At 60.6% G+C, this 20688-nt stretch overlaps 1 protein-coding gene across 5 annotated transcripts in view; it reads right to left on the bottom strand.

The window, feature by feature from the left end:
* Positions 1 to 20688, bottom strand: part of TOX2 (TOX high mobility group box family member 2) — a 104060-nt gene that overhangs the window by 64320 nt on the left and 19052 nt on the right. Inside the window, exon 1 of one of the 5 annotated variants that reach the window (XM_084887561.1) lies at positions 14758 to 14801. The exons of the other annotated variants lie outside the window; for them this stretch is intronic. The gene's annotated coding sequence lies outside the window, so the exon portion shown is untranslated. Of the gene's footprint in view, positions 1 to 14757; positions 14802 to 20688 lie in introns of those variants that run through there. 5 annotated transcript variants of the gene reach the window in all.

The raw sequence follows: 20688 nt of genomic DNA, 5'->3' as shown, positions 1-20688 counted from the left end.
CTGTGCCGAGTCTCGCCTCAGCTGGTGCCAAAGGGCCTCTAAGGGGTGGGGAGGAGAGAGGACGGGGACCTCACTCCCAGCTCTGACCCATCAGCCCATTCCCACTGGGAGCTGCTTCTTCAAGGCCTTCTCCCTGCTCCCACTGCCCCTCCTCCCCTGCAGCTGAAGCCATCTTCCCTCAGAGCAGTCTTCCATCCCCCTCCAGGCAGTCAGCCATTCATCCACCACTATCCGATGAGCATAGACCTGGTCAGGCAGTGAGGAGCCAGCGAGGATCATGGCAGAGAAGGCAAGGCCCCTTCTGGCTCTGCCCATGTCTCTCTCCTTCAAGCCCCAACTCTCCCCCTCTCCCCCCGTGGAAAAGTCCCAATTCCTTATTGTAGCACTCAATGCGTGTGGGAGCCTGCCCCTGCCGCCTGGCCGTCCAGGCTGGCCTCCATGCCTCTCTGAGATGTCCTGGGATCGCCGCATGGACCACAAGTCCCACAGTCCGGGCCTCCACAGCTCTGTGCCCCCCCCCCCCCCCCCGTACCGCCTTCTCTCTCCTTTCCTGGCAGCTCCGCTCGCTCCCCTGCTGCCCCCACCAGGAAGCCACTGCCACGCCCGTCCCAGGCCAAGGGGTGCCCCTCTGCTGGGACCAGCTACGGAAGCACTGCCTGCACCAAAACACCATAACCAGCTGCCCAGCGTCGGCTCTAAGCCCACCGCACCCGCTATTTCCCCGAAGGACATCCCCCAAAGCTGGAGAGAGGCACTCGCTCGCCGTGTGGCCTTGAACAGGGCCTTCCTCTCTCTGTGTCCTCATTTGTGTGAGCGGGTTGACTGGGCAAGGCTCTGGGCCCCGGGCCGTTCGGTGAGTTTAGACTTCTGTGTGTTTTCCGGAGCCGGACCTTCCTCTTCCCGTTTGAACAGAGAGTGCCCGAAAACCTGCCTTCCAGCGTGCAGCCAGCCCCCCAAGCACAGCGAGCTGGCCAGGGCCGGTCTGTCACCGCACATGGCACAGGCCCAGAGATGGGCCCAGGGACCGTGCGGGACCCTAAGGCTACTCCCCAAAGGGCTTCTGGAAGTACAAGCAAGTGAGAGGAACGTGTCTTTTCAGTGGATATCAAGATCCATTCAGCCCCGGCTGGTGTGGCTCAGTGGATAGAGAGTTGGTCTGCAGAATGAAGGGCCCCGGGTTTGCTTCAGGTCAAGGGCACATGCCCGGGTTGTGGGCTTGATCCCAGTTGGGGGTGTGCGGGAGGCAGCCGATCCATGATTCTTTGTCTTCATGGATGTTTCCATCTCTCTCTTCCTCTCCCTTCCTCTCTGAAACCATATATAAAGATCCACTCAGCATCTATGGTCACCTGAGGCTGTAGGGCGCGGTCCAGGAGACACGCTGAGACGGGGGGAAGTTCAGGGGGGAGCCGGCAGGCAGTGAGGAGGACGGGGCAGAGGGACAAGCTGGACTGTGAGGAGCACACAGTAGAAGCCTCCACCCGCACGGAGTCTGGGGCTGGTCTGGTCTGCAGAGATGTCCTGTGGAGGCAGAAAGCCGAGCTGCTGCGTTCCCAGCGGGCAGTCCCCGGTCCAGGCCGCCCGGCGGAGGGTGACTGACGACCTGGGGCATGCCCCCTCCTTCCGCCACAGGCAATGCCCAGAGAGGCTCAGCCGTGAGCCAGCCACGGCCAGTGTCCTCGCCGGCTGGCCAAGTGAGTGTCTCCGTCAGGCAGAGATCTGGGTGACTTAGGACAGCACCCCCTGCAGCGGTCATCATTTATTCCCATTTACATAGCACCTACCAAAAGCCAGGCGCTCGCTCTCTCTCTTTTTTAAAAAAATATATTTTATTGATTTTTTGCAGAGAGGAAGAGGGATAGAGAGTTAGAAACATCGATGAGAGAGACATCGATCAGCTGCCTCTTGCACACTCCTACTGGGGAGGTGCCTGCAGCCAACGTACATGCCCCTGACCGGAATCGAACCTGAAACCTTTCAGTCTGGAGACTGACGCTCGATCCACTGAGCCAATCCGGTTTCTGCCCAGGTGCTCTTTTAATTGGCTTACAAAAATCAGCTCCTGTAATCCTCCCAACAACAGCCCCCATGAGGTAAGGTACACTCCCAAGGCTCCCATTACACAGAGGAGGAAACTGAGGGCACACGAGGTTAGGCGGCTTGCCCAAGGTCACACAGCGGATGACCTTGTCCAAATGGATGGAGTCGGGATTCAAACCCAGGAGCTGGGACTCCAGAGCCCAGGCCATGCCGCTCCTGCGGTCTCGCCAAGACACAGAGCTGTCCGCGTGCAGCCTCCTCCCCAGGGGCCGAGCTGTGGTCAGCGGTCAGCGGTCCAGAGCCTCAGGCCACCCGGCGCTGCCAGAGTCTGTGCCTGACGGTGATCTATCCTCTGAGCAGCTGGGAATACATCCCCAAAGGGCTCCTTGCCGAAGACAATGAACTCACGGCCACAGGGGCGTGCGTCGGTGGGACTGTGGCACGGGTTGGGGGTGGGGCGGGGGAAGGGAGTTGGGGAGGAGCGTGTGGCTGCGACAATGAGAAAAGCAGATGAGCTGGGAGATATTGTCTCCCCGGCGCTACACAACAAGCCGCAATCATGCCACAAAGGGCTTGTATTGTTGGGAGGGAAATATGTCAACGACAGCGTTCACTGGTGGGGCGGTTAAAAAAAGAAGGGGAAGAAAAAAAAAACCTTTTGAAAGTGCAATCTGACCTAGATAGGCTTTCTAGGTCATCTGAACTTGAACCCCAAAACCTAACGCAGACAGCCCCACGCTCACTTCCTCTTGGCAGCCCGGAGGGCACAGGAAACGGTGTTTGTAAACACAGCGCTGTGCCTGTCAGCGCTGCTAACCCCGGCCTGGGCCCTGAGAGCACCAGGCGGCCCAGAGAGCACCGAGCACCGGGCGGCCACAGAGCACCGGGCGGCCCAGAGAGCACCGAGCACCGGGCGGCCACAGAGCACCGGGCGGCCACAGAGCACCGGGCGGCCACAGAGCACCGGGCGGCCCACAGAGCACCGAGCACCGGGCGGCCACAGAGCACCGGGCGGCCACAGAGCACCAGGCGGCCCACAGAGCACCGAGCACCGGGCGGCCACAGAGCACCGGGCGGCCCGGGTCTGGAGCCCGTGGCCCTGCGCTCACGCCCGGCTCCGCACCCAGAGCCGCTGTGTGGCGCGGGGTCCCACCTCGCCGATGCTCAGACTCCGCTCCTGTAAGAAGGGACTGGAGCAGAAATCCGTTTGGCTCAGTGGATAGAGCGTCAGCCTGAGTACTGAAGGGTCCCGGGTTCAATTCCGGTCAAGGTTGCGGGCACATCCCCAGTGCGGGGTGTGCAGGAGGCAGCTGATCGATGATTCTCTCTCATCAATGTTTCTAACTCTCTATCCCTCTCTCTTCCTCTCTGTAAAAAAAATCAATAAAATATATTTCTTTTTAAAAAAAGAAGAAGAAGAAGGGACTGGAGCTGGTGGGGTGTCCATACCGCCTGGCAGGGTGTGGGCACATTGAGAGGTGCTCTAGAGAGGCGGGACCCTCCTATCACCCCAGCTGCCCTCTGGTCTTGACTGTCGAACCCCCTGCCCCAGGTCTGGGCTCTCCTTGGGAACCTGCCCCACAGGAGCCGGGAGGGCATTGGGGGGGGGAGCCCGGTACTGACCGACCTTTTCTCTCCAGAAAACAGACAGAGAGCAAACCTCACCCCAAGGCACATCAGATGCCGACTCGCTCTGTTACTTCATCTTCACCACCAAGTGTAGGATACGTCATCGGACCCAGGCACACAAGGCCTCAGAGACCTCCTCGTGATCCCACTGGGGAAACTGAGGCAAGGGCTGGTCGATGGCCCGCAGATACCGGCAATAGCATGGCAAGGGTGTAAGCCGCCACATTATCAGGTCCCCAGGCCGTGTGTCCAGAAGCAGCCAGATTCAGCTCAAGGATGTGGGGCCACCCACGATGTACCCCGCCCCCTGCAGTCTCTGAGGGACCGGGGGCGCGTGGGGTCCACGGGGAGCAGAGGCATTAGCACGGATGACGCCGGGGGTGCAGGAGCCAGGCCGGGGGACAGGAGTCGATGGACCCCTCTCAGATGGAGGACCAGAGTGAGCCAAGGCTCGGCAGCTGGGAGGAGGATAAGCGGGGTGTATGCTGGGGGGAGGGCTGTCTAGAAATCAGGGAAGTGGGGCTACAGTGCATAGCAGATGGGGAATCAGCATTCACTGGGGGGAAAGTGAGCGTTGGAAGCAATATTTCTAAAAGACGACTCCCGCCGGGGTGCCCAGTGCGGCCAGAGAGCACAGTGCTCTGCGCAGCCCTGGAGTCATCGAAGCCGTGTGGCCGTGCCGCTGACGGAGAACGTTAAGCCAGGGGAACAGGGGAGGAAGTGCAGATGGAGGCACTGGATGGAGGCACACTGCGGTGAAGGGGGCGCTAGCTGTGCCCGTTCCCACGCACAGAGCTTCCATCCGCACTGCACGCCGTCGGCAGGCCCGTGAGGCGGCATGAGGGCCCGGTTAACGGAGAGGAAGAGCCGAGCGGAAGCAGCGGGCTCCAGGGTCACGGCCAGAGAGGGCAGAGCCACCCTCTGCACGGTTCGAGTACCCCCTCACACCACCACCCTATTGTCTCTCCTCCGGAAAACAGAGGGACCAAGACCCATTATTTCACAAACAGAATGGGGCTAACGGGCTGACAGACTGTCCCTGCTTCGGAACCCGGAACTAGATACCCACCGAAACGCTCTCGAAACAGTCGAAAGAGTTAAACGTGAAAAGCGTGTTTTAGGGGAATATCAGAAAACAGAGCGGAATGTTTATCAGATGCGCGGCGGCGGGATCACTTCCCCAGCCCTCGAAGCAATCACGGAGGGAAGGGAGATTGACAGATTCAAATACACACGCGTTAATATCTCCTGCAGGAGGAAGCGTAATAAAGCCAAACAGCAAAAGGACATCAGACTAAGAAAATAGCACCAACGAGGAGACAGTTAATACATACACAGTGCAGCAATGGCTCCGTCAAACTAAAGAGACGGCGAGATGCCAAAGGACAGAGACACGGCAGGAGAGCCACGCAGGAGCCAATCCACCCACACACACACACACACACACACACACACACACACACACGGAGGAAAACATGCACTTGATTCGATGATGGGGGGGAGGGGACCGTACATAAAACACAGAGATTACAGTGACCCGGAGCCTCCCCACCTCCGCCACCGGGAAAACACTCCAGTCTACTGGGAAGCAATAGGGTGGCCACCCCCCCACCCCATCCCCCATTCCCCACGCCCCCACCCCATCCCCCATTCCCCACCCCCCACCCCATCCCCCATTCCCCACCCCCCACCCCATCCCCCACTCCCCACCCCCCCACCCCATCCCCCACTCCCCACCCCCCCACCCCATCCCCCATTCCCCACCCCCCACCCCATCCCCCATTCCCCACCCCCCACCCCATCCCCCACTCCCCACCCCCCCACCCCATCCCCCACTCCCCACCCCCCACCCCATCCCCCATTCCCCACCCCCCACCCCATCCCCCATTCCCCACCCCCCACCCCATCCCCCATTCCCCACCCCCCACCCCATCCCCCATTCCCCACCCCCCCGCCCCATCCCCCATTCCCCACCCCCCGCCCCATCCCCCATTCCCCACCCCCCACCCCATCCCCCATTCCCCACCCCCCCGCCCCATCCCCCATTCCCCACCCCCCCGCCCCATCCCCCATTCCCCACCCCCCCATCCCCCATTCCCCACCCCCCCGCCCCATCCCCCATTCCCCACCCCCCCGCCCCATCCCCCATTCCCCACCCCCCACCCCATCCCCCATTCCCCACCCCCCCGCCCCATCCCCCATTCCCCACCCCCCCGCCCCATCCCCCATTCCCCACCCCCTCGCCCCATCCCCCATTCCCCACCCCCCCGCCCCATCCCCCATTCCCCACCCCCCACCCCATCCCCCATTCCCCACCCCCCACCCCATCCCCCATTCCCCACCCCCCCGCCCCATCCCCCATTCCCCACCCCCCCGCCCCATCCCCCATTCCCCACCCCCCCGCCCCATCCCCCATTCCCCACCCCCCCGCCCCATCCCCCATTCCCCACCCCCCCGCCCCATCCCCCATTCCCCACCCCCCCGCCCCATCCCCCATTCCCCACCCCCCACCCCATCCCCCATTCCCCACCCCCCACCCCATCCCCCATTCCCCACCCCCCCACCCCATCCCCCATTCCCCACCCCCCACCCCATCCCCCATTCCCCACCCCCCACCCCATCCCCCATTCCCCACCCCCCACCCCATCCCCCATTCCCCACCCCCCCACCCCATCCCCCATTCCCCACCCCCCACCCCATCCCCCATTCCCCACCCCCCACCCCATCCCCCATTCCCCACCCCCCCATCCCCCATTCCCCACCCCCCACCCCATCCCCCATTCCCCACCCCCCCCACCCCATCCCCCATTCCCCACCCCCCCCGCCCCATCCCCCATTCCCCACCCCCCGCCCCATCCCCCATTCCCCACCCCCCACCCCATCCCCCATTTCCCACCCCCCCACCCCATCCCCCATTCCCCACCCCCCGCCCCATCCCCCATTCCCCACCCCCCACCCCATCCCCCATTCCCCACCCCCCACCCCATCCCCCATTCCCCACCCCCCACCCCATCCCCCATTCCCCACCCCCCCACCCCATCCCCCATTCCCCACCCCCCACCCCATCCCCCATTCCCCACCCCCCACCCCATCCCCCATTCCCCACCCCCCACCCCATCCCCCATTCCCCACCCCCCCACCCCATCCCCCATTCCCCACCCCCCACCCCATCCCCCATTCCCCACCCCCCCGCCCCATCCCCATTCCCCACCCCCCCCACCCCATCCCCCATTCCCCACCCCCCACCCCATCCCCCATTCCCCACCCCCCCACCCCATCCCCCATTCCCCACCCCCCACCCCATCCCCCATTCCCCACCCCCCCCCACCCCATCCCCCATTCCCCACCCCCCGCCCCATCCCCCATTCCCCACCCCGCCCCCCAGGCACAGAGCAGGGCGGACGAGGACCCAAGACCCCTGCCCACCGCCTCAGAGGCACCCGCACCACCGTGCCCACGAAGCGGACTGCCCACTCGGTCCTGCTTAGAGCCCTTCTGTCCTGCGTGCCGGAGGGGAGGGCGGTGGTGACGGAGGGACACAGCCTCTGTCCTCCGGAAGCTGCGGCGTGGGGAGGGGAACAGACTGAGATACAGGCGATAAGGATCCTGGGGACCAGAGGACACGGGAGCCCACAGCCCGCTCAGAGGAGGCGGGTGGCTTCCAGGCAGATCTACCTGCCGGCGAACAGAATTGGCCAGGCGAGGGCGGCAAGCACCAAATGGGAGGGAGAGGGCAGTGGGGACGGCCTCTGCCAAGGCCCAGAGCCAGCCGGAGAGGAGGCTCCTGCGCTGGAGAGGAAGGCGGAGAGGGCCGAGATGCAGAGCAAACAGGACCTTATCCTGAGAACCCTCAGGGCCACCCTGGGGAGCTGCGTTTTAGGAACCGGCCTCTGGCTCCGGGACGGAGGAGAAGGGGTTGGGGAGGGCGAGGCTGCAGCATGACCAGGAAGCCAAGCAGAAGGTGCTGTGATCATCCGGCTGGGACTGGGAAGCGGGACCTGAGCAGAGCCTGGGCAGGGAAGAAACATTCGAAAGAGCAGTAAGAATGGAAACAGCGTGGCCGTGGCTCAGAGAGAGAGATCTGCATCGGTGGTAGGAAGGGAGCCAGAATAAAACCAGGAGCCAAAACCGGTGTGGCTCAGTGGATAGAGCCTTGGCCTGCGGGCTGAAAGGTCCCAGGTTCGATTCTGGTCAAGGGCATGTACCTTGGTTGCGGGCACATCCCCAGTAGGGGGTGTGCAGGAGGCAGCTGGTCAATGATTCTCTCTCATTGATGTTTATAATTCTCTATCCCTCTCTCTTCCTCTCTGTAAAGAATCAAATATATATATATTTTTTTAATTTTTTTTTAATGTTTTAAAAACCAGGACAGCCCCCAGTGTGTTTTCCAAAATGCAGAACCCAGCGTCTCAGAGATGAATGAAAAGTGCCAAGAGCAAGCGATCCCGGGGAGTCAGAAAGGGGGTGACTCATGCCGCTCGCAAACCCTAATTTCCTCTCCTTGGTCACACACTTCCTTCTGATTGCTTTTTCTGATGATTCATAAAAAAGATTTTTTTTTTTTTTTTTTTTTTGCCTTTTAAATCAAACCAGAAATGCTCGCACACCTGGGCTCATTCTGCCCAAGCTTTAACCTCTGCTCCTGAGCCAACAAAACCCAACGTAACCCCAGGCGACTAAGAAGACATTGGTTGCTGAGAACCCGAGAGGAAGCGAGGTGTTTGGCTCTGCCCCGGGCCCCACGAGGCCCTCAGGGGCAGCACACAGACCCACAGACCATGAGTCAGAACCCAGACTTCGGATTTCAGAGGAGGGTGTTTAAGTGCTGAATCAAGCAGTGGGCACACATGTCGGGAGACCATCCTTCTAGATCCCCATTTTACAGATGAGGAAACTGAGGCTGAGGAAGGTAAAGGAAACGGCCCGAGATCTTCTGTCTATCAGGTGGCAGATCTGGGATTCGAACCCAGATCTGATGTCTTCCCACAGGGACACGTGGGCCCTTCGGGCTGCTCAAACGCCAGGCAGAGTTTCCCCGTTACGGTGATTACGGGCTGCACTAGGACCGGACCGAGAGCAGGTGTAACAGGAATCGGGCTTCTCCTCTTCAGGCGCTTGTCTCCTCAGACAGACCCAGGAGCATCTAGCCCCCCGCACAGGCCCAGAGCTCCCTGTGTCCTCCACGGACACGGCCCCGGCCCCCACAGGCCTCAGAGTCCACTGCGGGAGGCAGGCAACAAACAAGCAAAAGGTGACTCAGGCTGCCACCTGAAGGATGGGTCTGTGATACTCCATTCTGTCTCCATTTTCTCATCTATGGAATGGGTTCATAAGAAACCGTGTGGCCCTAGCCGGTTTGGCTCAGAAACTGAAGGGTCCCTGGTTTTATTCCGGCCAAAGGCACAGGCCTGGCTTGTGGGCTGGATCCCCAATACGGAGCGTGCAGGAGGCAGCCAGTCAATGATTCTCTCTCATCATGGATGTTTCCATCTCTCTCTTCCTCTCCCTCCCTCTCTGAAATCAATTTTTAAAAAGACAAGAGAAGCCTTGTGAAAAGCACTGCCAAGAGGTTCTTGGCACAGAGTTGACGCTGAGAGGGTGGAAGAATAAGGACTGGGTCTTTGCACCTAATGACAGACCAGGAGAGGTCCATCCTAAATCATCTCTAACCCACTCCTCTGCTTACAACCCTCCAGAGGCCCTGCTGTCAGGACGGAGGCCCACGTTCTCCCCTGGGTGCCCAGGCCCTGCCGAGGTCTCCCGCCCCATCCCTCCCGCACCTCCCGTTGGAGTGCTACTCTCCTGCCAGCCGGGCCAGGCCTGGATGTGCTAGGGCACTGGGCCTGGAGCACAGGTCTCCTGTACACTGGCACTGCTGCCCACCTCCCCTCCCCTCCCTTCCTCCAAACACCGATGACCATCAGCCCCAGGCCAGCCCCGTCCTGAACTCTCAGAGGCTCCCAATGGCTGAGGGCATGTGAGTGAGTGTGTACGTGTGCCCGTGTGTGTACGTGCACATGAAATAACACAAACCCGGCCTGACCCTCTTCTGCTGGGCTGGCTCTTCTCCCTTCACTCCTGCATCCCTATCCTAAAGGAACATGTATGGAGCATTTGCTGGGTGCCAGGCCTGTTCCCGGCCTCTTAAAGGAACATGTATGGAGCATTTGCTGGGTGCCAGGCCTGTTCCCGGCCTCTGGACACAGCGGGGACTAGAGGTCCCTGGAGCTTCCCTCTTGCATTGCAGACAGAAAACAAACAAAAAGCACGGCCAGTAAGTCGCTTGCACAGCATGGCAGAAGGTTCCAAGAGCAACAGAGGTGCCAGAATGGGGGATCTGACAGTGAAACAGGGGGTCCAGGCGGGCCTCCCTGAGAAAGTGACAGTTGAGCGAAGCCTAGGAGGTGAGAGAGCGGGCCAGGCAGGGAGGTGGGGGAGGAGCGGCCCCCGCTGAGGCCCTGGGGCAGGAGGGTGCCCGTGGAGATCAGTAGGGTGGGCAGAGCAAGCCGGGAGCGAGGGGAGGAGAAGGCGGAGAGGCAGGAGGGGAGGGAGCGTGCCCCGCAGATGGCACTAGATTACCCCTCCCCGGCGCTTTTTCCGAGGCCTTATCTGATGCTGCGGTCGGAGGAGCAGGCAAGGGCAGGGCTGAGGCTGCAGAGCCGCCGCACACATCGCACACACGGGAGGAACCTCAGCGGGGCCTCCGAGCAGCTGACATCCGCTCGGCCTGCGGCTTCTTCCTGTGGCTTCCGCGCCTCCGTGGCCCCGGGGCTGCTATTTTTGCTCCCGCGGGGGTTCTGGGCAGGGCTCTGCTGCGGACAGTCACCGGGGGCCTCTGGGCTGGGCCCCTGCTCAGGGCAAATGTCCTAAGTGCCTTCGGGGACAAGTGGGAAAGGCGGAGGGGCCGGTTGTCGGTGTCGGTGTCATCTCGTCCCTCCTCCTGGCCCTCCGCGCTCAGAAAGGTTAGGCGGCTTGTCCGAGACCACACAGCCGGGTCAGACCGCAGGCTGGGATCAGTCCAGTCTGTTGAGGTCGGAAGACACTTCATTTGCAAGGATCTCCGCCGTTTCTGCCCAAAGGAATGTTCCCAAGCAACTAACTGGGTGCTCTCCGGGCCCCCCGAGGCGGAGGACAGAGATGCATCATCGCAGGCCCGCCGGGGGGCCTCACGGGGTGGGCACCGGAAAGGAAGGTGACCAGACGTCCGCTTTGGGCGGGCCAGTCCCGATTTTCAACAATTTGTCCCGATTTAGTTTTAACAATTTGTCCCGCGTCCTGCGGCGTTTTAAAAAAGTCTTTTTTAAAATGCCCCGGGACGCGGGACAAATTGTTAAAAAGCGGGACTGTCCCGCCAAAAGAGGGACATCTGGTCACCTTAGGAAAGGGTCCCCGGCCCAGACCGTGGGAGGTGGGACAGGGGTGATCGGAGAAGGCTTGGGGAAGCAGCGATGCCACACTGTCTACAGGAATAAGCAGGAGTTTGCAGGATGGGGGACATCCTGCTTCTAGACAAAGGGGCTGCACGTACAAAATCGAGAAGCATGGCAGCTTGGTCAGCGGGAAGGGGGCTTTCGGAGGGAGGAAGCAGCCTGCCGACCTCAGACGCTGAAATCAGACCTGTGCCCAGGTGGGCATAGAGAGGGCATCCAAACAGGTCCCACAGGCCACACCATCCAAGGCTGCAGGCAGGGGCGTGGTTCACAAAGACGCCCCTGGCTGCTGTGAGGAGGGGTGGGGGGGGGTCAGGAGGCCCCCGTAGGGACCCAGGTGCCCAGGAGGAAAGGGCTGTGCCCTGCAGGTGGAGCTAGCAGGGAGGGAGGCACCTGCAGGGAGTGGGACAGAGAGGGAGGCCGAGGCTGCCTGAAGCCACGGAGGGGACAGCCACGGCCCTCATCAAAAAGGCGTGATGGCGGAGGGCATGTCCGGGGCAGGGGGTGCGCGCGGAGACAAGGGACCCCTTCACACCACATCTCCTGCAGACGAGCCCTCGTGGGTGAGGATGTGCAGATCAGAGCGGCCTCTCTAGACGCTCCCCTTCCTCAAGGGGCTGAGGCTCCTGCGGCTCCAGGCTCTGCCCAGGAGGTGAGACCCGAGGAGGTGAGTGAGCACGCTGCCTACGGTCTCAGAGCCAGAAGACAAGAGAGCGGAGCCTGCCGACCCAGGCCCACCGATCCCGCGCCAGGGCTCAGCCCGCACACACGGCAGGAGGAGACCCCGTGCCCTCCCTGGGAATGGGCTCCGGGCCTGGGGGGAGCTGGAATCCACGCCCGGTCCCTGACATGCCAGGGCCTCGCTGGCGATTGTCCACACATGGGAACACTGGCCAGACTGCACAGAGGGAGACGGGGCCTCCCAGGACAGCCTGGGGTCCCGCCCAGGCCATCGGGCCGCTGAGGGCTGCCCCCTGGGGCCCCCAATGTCATTAATGACTGGCTTTGAACGCACAGGACAGCAGGGAGAAGAGTCCACTCACCGAGGAAGGAAATGAATTTCAGACATGACGCTCACTCACAGCCCCGATTTCCAGCGTGGAGCAGACCAGCCGGGGCTGGTGGGGACAACCCGCATTGCTTTTCTGAGAGAATCAGAGATCAGGCGAAGGACTTGCCCGAGATCACAGAGCAGGTACAGAGCAGGACACACGCCCATAACCCCAGCCTCCCACTTTCTGGGTCCTTCATTCTCTCCATAAATGCCCCGTGGGTGCCTCCTGTGGGCAAGATCTGTGCCCGCCGACACCCTGGGCCCCTCCCAAAGGCTCCCCAGGGCCCCCTCACCGGGAGGGGAGCACAGCTTTACTTACTAAACACCAACCATGTGTCTTCTATATCTTATCCCATCCAGTCCACCCATTCAATCCACCCAACAACCCGCCATTTTGTGGGCAAGGAAAACCCAGCTCAGAGAGGTAAGGTGACCTGCCAAGGTCACACAGCAAGCCAGGAGCAGAGCCGGGGCTCAGAGCCACGTCTTAAGCGTGGGTTCGGCGTCTGCTCCCCATGTTCGGGGGTGGGAGGGTGGATGCTCCAGCCACACCCTCCCTTCCAGAATCACCGCCCTGGCAAGGCCGTCCTCCCCAGCCAGCCCCGAGCTCACAGCACGCACCGGCCCTGTGCCCAGCTGTTCTCCCGAGACCCCAGAGACGCAACGCCGCTGACTGGTATTCAGCAAGCTAGTCAGAGAGTGTCCAAAGTAAGAGTCCGTTCTGTTTCCAGACAGCCAGTACGTCCCTGTCAATCCCTCTCCCAGCCAAGAGCCCGTGAAAGTAACCGGAGAAAGTCGTATCCGCCAGACGGGGACCCGTACTGTTGCCTTACAGTCGTGCTCCCCAAAGAAGAACAGAACAGGGGGTCTCTGGCTGTAAGCACGAGAGGAAAGCTCTTCAGGGGACACACACACACACACACACAGACACACACAGACAGACACAGACACACACACACACACACACAGACAGACACACACACACACAGACACACACACACACACAGACACACACACAGACACACACACAGACACAGACACACACACACACACAGAGACACACACACACAGAGAGACACAGACACACACACACAGAGACACACACACACACACACACAGAGACAGACACAGACACACACACACAGACACACAGACACACACACTGACAGACACACACACACACACAGATACACACACACACACACACAGTGTGAGCCACGACATCCTCTTCCGAAGCACAGCTGGGTGTTCTGGTCATTCATTCCTTCATTCCTTCATTCATTCATTCACATTTAGGGAGGTCCTACCACGTAGCATGCACAGTGTCAGGCTGTGTGTATGTGTGCACACAAGCACACACACACACACACACACACACCATCGTCCTCACAGAGGGAAGCAGGTGTCCGTGTGCCCTTTGTATGGATGAGGTGAGTTAAGTCTTGCAGAGCTCAAGAAGTTTATGCTACGTCATTCATCGTACCTGGGGCCCAGCTGGGATTTGAAAGCTGTCCCAGACCCTGGTACCCGGTGGACACGCCACCGCCATTTCTTCAATGGCTGGCTGGCTGGCTCTGACGCCTCCCTGCGGACCTGGAGGTGGGGGTCTTTGCTCTCAGGCCCAGGGGGGGGAAAGTGGAGCACAGAGGTCCAGTTTCCGGTCTCTCTCAGTCTGCCCGGGGTCTTCCGGGCGAGGAGGAGCAGGCCTGACTGGGTGGCTTCCATCCTGGGACGCCCGTGCGTGACTCGGATGCTCGGCCAGGGCTGTGGGAGGTCAGCCCCGAAGAGGCCAGGCTCCCGCGCGCTGGTGCAGCCTGTCAGCGCGCCAGGCCCGCCCCCGGCCCGGACAACGCCCACCGCCAAGGCAGGCTCTGGCTGGGGACAGAGCTTTAACGTGAGGTTCCTGCATCCAAAAGCTGCCGCCTCTTAGGGGCGGATGCGTTTGCCCTCAGATCTGTGAGGAAGTCCTTCCTCGTTTTCTTGCTGTCCTTTCCTCCACAAAAATGACAGCCGGTGACCTCAACTGGCTCTTTTCCGATAGCCTCAGTGGACAGAAGAAAAGGGCGGCCCCCGCCAAATTTGGGGAGGAACTCATATGGGCTCCACACATTCCAACACCCAATGGGAGAGGCCGTTGGAGCTTCATTCCTGGTGACGTCCCCAGCCCCTCCTCACCCTGCCTTCCGTACAGGGCCCTTCCCACGCCTCACCCGGTATTGTCTGGGCTCCTGTCACATGCTGTCCCGATCATTGCCTCTGAGTGGGCTGGAGGCCCTACCTCCTCTTGGCCAGGCCCACTGCAAGGAATGCTGAATGAGTGAGTGAGTGAATGAATGAATGAATGAACAACCACATGCTTTCTGAGCACTCCAGGTACCTATTACACTCTGGCCACCAACGCCCTGCTGTCCAGGGGCAACTGCAGGCCTCCTGGGCCTTTAAAACATCTCCATTCTGCAACGTGACAAGCACCAGTCCAGCTCCCCGCCTGTCCCGTTTCCCCCCTCCATCCCCCCGCCCCCCCAAGCATCATCACCTATCTCTTCATCCTACAGCGATCATCTGACCCCCTCCACCCCAGGAGACGGCAGGCCCCCCGATTACCTTCTGCTGGAACAGCCCGCAGTGCCCCGTGTCTCCCAAGCAGGAGCCCGAGCCTCCTTCCACAGAAGCCCAGACAGCGAGAGCGCGCGCCCCTGGCAGCCTCCGTGCAATTCTGCTGCATAATCAGCGGAGAAGGAGAAAAAGGCTGCCAGAAATAGCAAGCTTTGTGAGCCTCCTGACAACGCTTGGTCCTCTATTGGCTGAAGGCCCAGCACCCCCACCCCCATCCCATTCCTGTAAGGTGAAATGGAAAAACCTGTTATTTAACCTCTCTTATCAAAATCCATCTTCTATCCCCAATTTGGGCCGGTGCTCAGAGCTCCGGCGGCAGCAGAGGAGGCAGCCGGCACGCACGGCCGGCATCGCCGGTGGCCTGAGCCGTCTCCACGCCCCGCCGCCGGGAGCAGGGCCGGGGGTGCCGAACGGGAGAGGCTGCCGGAAGGCCTGTCCGTGTGTGGGAACCGTGCGCCTTTTCATTCAGCAATGAGGCTCTGAGCACCCTCCCCGCAGAGACACCCGTACGCGTGTGCTCCATGCACGCCCACAGACATCGGCACGGAGAAAGAGAGGCAGGGAACCGTCTGAAACCGGCTCGGGAATGGACTGGAACACATCTGTGCTGTGGAAAATGACGGAAGGACGCGGGTCTGTAGCTGCCGGCTTGGAATCCGTGGGGAGAAAGCCAAGGGCACGCCCCCGTTTGTACAAAAACAGTAGTGGGGGGTGTGTTTGGCGATGCGCCGTGAAAATCCCAAGCTGTTAATAGTGGCTCCCCGCGGGGAGCGGGCGGAGGAGGTGTTTTCGGTTGCTTTTTTCCTTTCTTGTTTCCTTTTCTTTTTAATTTTCCCACAAGCACGTGTTACGTTTGTAACTTTAAGTAAACACGCAGAGCCTCCCCTGGCTGCTCCCCGCTCCTCTGAAGGCCAAGGGCCAAGGTCACCCGCCACAGCCCGGATCGAGCGTGGGACAGCGCCGGCACCAGGGATGCCCCTGCCGTGTCCTTAGCGTCCACACCAGAGCGGTGACACTGGGGATCCAAAAAGAAGGCGGGTTTTTTAAATAAAAACAGGGCTGGGCTTCATCCCGGCTCTGCCTGCCGGACCTGTTAACTTCCCTGCGTCTCAGTTTCTTCATCTGTGAAACGTGCATGATAGGACCTCTGCCGTGTCGTGTGCTGTGCTGGGCACTCCTGAACCGGTTTTAATTTTTTTTAAATATGTTTCAGAAGCACCTGGGGCAGCCGAGGCAGCATCGTGGACGAGAGAGCACCCGGGACTGACTAAGAGGAGTTCTGGGGAAACGCCTCACTACTGAGCACTTGTAACAATAGTAAATGAGGTGGCTCAGTGGATAGAGCGTCGGCCTGCGGACTGAAGGGTCCCAGGTTCGATTCCGGTCAAGGGCATGTACCTTGGTTGCGGGCACATCCCCAGTAAGGGGTGTGCAAGAGGCAGCTGATCGATGACTCTCTCTCATCGATGTTTCTAACTACCTCTTTCCCTTCCTCTCTGTAAAAAACCAATAAAATATAAAAAGACTTCCTTTTAAATAAATGAATACATGAGGTGCAGAGAGAAGGGCCTGGGAGACGGCCAGCACCACGTGACAAGAGGCTGACTCCGTGTGTCAGTGTGAGGGGCCGTGGGAGGTCAGGAACGGCTCCAGGGAGGAAGCAGTTTTGCTTTCATCCCTGCCTCTGTGCTTTCCCCATGCTGTTCCCTCTGCCTGGAGCCCGCCTGCCCAGACCTTCCCAAAACTGACTCTTCACCCTTGGTTCCTGCTCATCTACCTCCTCCCTCCCAGAGAGGGCGCCTCTGATTTCACCCGCACCAGGTTTATCCTCGTGGCACGCTCGCCCGGCTGATGGCTTCTGGCTGTTCTGGCTGTCTGTGTGGATGGCTTTTATTTCTGTCTATTGCTCATTTCCTCGCGGTGCTGTGAACTCTGTGATGGCCAGGACGACCTGTCTGGTTCATCTCCAGGCCCCACCTCCTCCCACAGAGCCTAACGCACAACAGACACATAACAAAGAGGAAGCACACGTAATCCCTAAGTCCGAGGCCAGGAGCCACACACAGGGAGCTTGTCTGAAGGAAAGGGAGCTGCGGGTTTGCACTGTGATAGAAAGGTGGATGGAAGCCTCAGACATACTGAAGACTTGGAAAACACACACACAAAGCTGGACGGGTGAGAGAAGAAACCACCCCTGACTGCATATGTAAGCTTAGGGTGGGAAAAGATGCTGTAGGCCCAAATTCATAGCAATAAGGACATTTATTTTTTCATTGCAGCATCCTATATAATGAAGAGGTAATATGCAAGTTAACCCTCACACCCTCACAAGATGGCTGCCTACGACCAGGCTGGCAGGGGAGTTAGTGAGGGTCAACCAAATGACTGAACAGTAGGCTGCGTGGGACGACCAGGCCGGCAGGAGGGGGGCAGATGGGGGCGACCAGGCCAGCAGGGGGGTCAGGGGTGGGCAGTTAGGGGCGACCAGGCAAGCAGACAGGTGAGCAATTAGGAGCCAGCAATCCAGGATTGTGAGAGGGATGTCTGACTGGCTGTTTAAGCCTGATACCCAATTGAACATCCCCTGAGGGGGTCCCAGATTGAAGAGGGTGCAGGTTGGGCATGAATTTCATGCACTGGGCCTCTAGTCTATATATATATATATTTATACCCTAATATGCAAATAGACCGAACTTCAGAACAACCGAACAACCGGTCACTATGACGTGCGCTGACCACCAGGGGGCGCGCTCAGAACATGGCGTGTGTCGGCAGCAAGCGGCAGAGCACAGAACATGGAGGACATTGGCCATGGCAGGATGGTGGAGCAGGTTAGTGGGGGTGCCAGACAAAGGCAGGGCACTAGTCGCTGTCATCGGGGTGAGCCTCTGGTAGTTACTGAAAATCCTTTGCTCCCCTGAACCAAGGTCCCACGAGTGCTCACACCGGTTGCCAGCGCCGGCCCCACTCACACCCGCTGCCACTGCCAGAGCCACTGCTCACACCCACTGCGGGCACCCAGCACAGCCCCGATCACTCAGCACCATCAGCGGATGCCCTGACTGCCCCTGAGGACTTCTCCACCTCCCTCTGCTCCTGAGGGGCCATCAGGGCAGCAACCACTGCTAATGGCACCAACCCTACTCACACCTACTGCTGGAGCTGGCCCCAATCGCTCTGCACTGTCCGGGGTGCGAGGGGGCCGGTTCTGTCAGCACTGGGAGCAGCAGCGGGACCGGGGCTGCCAGCAGAGAGAGGATTAGGGGCCACAGCAGGAGGGGCGGAGCAAGGGTACAGAGGAAGAGCCGAGGCCTGCCCTGGGCCCACCCCAGCCTCGTGGCCCACAGCTCCTTTCAAGGTGCACGAATTTGTGCACTGGGCCCCTCGTTATGTATAAGAAAACGGAAATGACAGTAAAACCCATTGACGGACGGGGACCGGTTAAATAAATCACAGCTCCCTGCACAGTTGAATGCTAGGCAGCCATGGAAAAGGACCGGCGTTGACTGAGATAGAAAGAAGCCCGTATTGCTTGTGGAATAATGAACTTGCTCATTGTAAACCAGAAACTCTGAGAAGCAAAAGACATAACGAACTGTTACAGAGAAAGCACAAAGGTAAAATTACTTCCATCATCACTTATTCATTCAATCAACAAACATCTTCTGTTCCCGCTGCCTACTCCCTGTTCCATATAGGGCCACGTGGAAACTGGCCCTGCCCTACGAGACATGCTTCCCAGCGCACGTGAGTGAGAAATTATGATGTGAGGGAGCCCGTGCTCACAGCGACAGCCCCGGGGCCGCCCGCTGACTGAGGACTTCCTGCAGAAGGTGCCACTCCAGCTGGGATGCGGGCGGAGTCTGAGAGAGAGCAGGGAGGAAGCACGGTCAGAGGCAGAGGTGGGACCCTAAGGGACAGGTCCCTGCGCGCTCATCACTTCCTAAATGCCGGCGAGGACAGGAGACGGGTCCGTGGGAGCCGAGCCTGGTGACAGGAGTCTGGCCGGACGGAGGCGCTCCGGGCTGTGGCCGGGCTGTCGCGGGGGTGCAGTGACAGAGCGGGGTCCTGACCTGGGGCACTCCCTCTGGGAGGGCTCCCCCCGCCCCTGGGGCAGGCAGGGCCGGGCCGGTGCGCCCGCCTGGCGGCTGAGGCAGCAGGGCGAACCCCGTGTGCGGGTCTCTCCCTCCTGCACCATGTGGGCCCCAGGCGCCCAGTGCTGGGCGGAGGGGTCCCCGCCCCACAGACCCTCAGCTCGGCCCCTTCTGGGGAGAAGCCAGGCAGGGGCCGCCCACCCTGACGGAACTCAGCACCTTTCAGTTTTCGTTTTAGTGTTTGGATGTGCAGGCAGTGCGGTGGCTCAGAGCAGAGAGAGATGACTCAGCTTCCTGCGGAGGAGCAGGCCTTCGGAGGAGAGATTTCTGTGCGAATGCTCCTCTCCTCGGGCCACAGAGGCGGCTCAGCCAGGCCGCCTGCTTTCCCGGCCAGCTGGTCCCGGGGGAGGGGCAGGGACAGCGGCCAGGCCCGGGGTGCCGGACCCCCGCGTTGGAATCCTGGCCCTGGTCCCACTCTCTAGAGGACCTGGACCGAGGGACACCTTCTCTGAGCCTGCGCTGGCCTGAGACCTCCTCCTGGGCTCTCTGTGCGCAGCAGCCCTGCCTTCGGAGAGAGCCTGGCACAGCGCCTGGCGCAGAGCAGACAGACAGTAAACGTCCCTCTTCCCAACCACAGCCGCTGTGCCGAGGCCCGGCTGCGCCTTGACGAGCTCACTCAATCCTCGCTCTGCCCCGCACAAGCTCCCGTTTTACAGATGAGGAAGCTGAGGCTCAAAGCCGCGAGGTGACTTGAGTTTCTGTCTCCCCATTCGCGACGGTCCATGCACACCCCCCAGGCCGGCTTAGAACCGACTCTGCGCCAGCGCCACCTGCCTGGCCGGCTCTCCCCGCCCCGGCGGCCATGGGCCCCGGCCTCTCGCCGTCTCTGTCTGCAAAGCGGGCGCCGTGACTGGCGCTGCTGGAGCAGTCTGGGCGAGGCTGGATGAGAATAACCCCATGGAGGGCACAGAGTCCGTCAGCCTCCTCCCAGCACTGCTCCCTGGGACCCGGAGGGCAGCCAGAGCTCCTTCCTCACGGCCCCGTCCTCAGGCGGGGGCGGGCAGGGCGCTGCTTGGAAACCCGCTCACGGGTCCGGAGCAGACCCAAAAGCTGGGCAGAGGGTGCGCCCACTCCCGGCCAGAAGAAAAGGACTTGAAACGGAGCCATCGCTCAGAGGGCCGCCCCGCACCACGATGGCATCACGGAGCCGTTCACACCTCCATCGGGCACCTGGTGTCATGTGTTGTGTTTTTTTAAAACAACTTCCATTGACTTTTTACAGAGAGGAAGGGAGAGGGACAGAGAGCCAGAAACATCGATGAGAGAGAAAGATCCACCAGCCGCCTCCTGCACAGCTCCCACCAGGGATGTGCCCACAACCAAGGTCCATGCCCTTGACCGGAATCGAACCTGGGACCCTTCAGTCCGCAGGCCGACGCTCTATCCACTGAGCCACACCGGTTTCGGCTGTCCTATTTTTTTTTTTTTTTTTTTTTTTAACTTGGTGCAGGTGAACAGAGGGGAATCTGAGACAGTCAGAACCCAGGTTCCCAGCCCTCTCCCCGCCCACCCTGAAGCGTGTGCTGACAGAGCACCCTGAAGAGAACTGACTAATTTTAGACCCTGTGATTACAGGCTGATTTCCGCGGAACCTTCCCTTCCCAGGCCCAGCACGTCCCGGGCGGTAATCGCCAGGCTCAGTGTCAGCTCTGCCATCCCAGCCGCCGTGCTCACGGAGGAGGCTGCCTCCTTGCTGGAAACAACGCCGGCTTTGCTGCCTCATTTCACAATATTGTGCGGCCCGTCAGCACCTGTGAGTGCTGAG

This window comes from Pipistrellus hanaki (assembly GCF_964339955.1).
Source record: "Pipistrellus hanaki genome assembly, chromosome: 6".
Classification (NCBI taxonomy): domain Eukaryota; kingdom Metazoa; phylum Chordata; class Mammalia; order Chiroptera; family Vespertilionidae; genus Pipistrellus; species Pipistrellus hanaki.
This window is presented reverse-complemented; position numbering and strand designations above follow the sequence as displayed.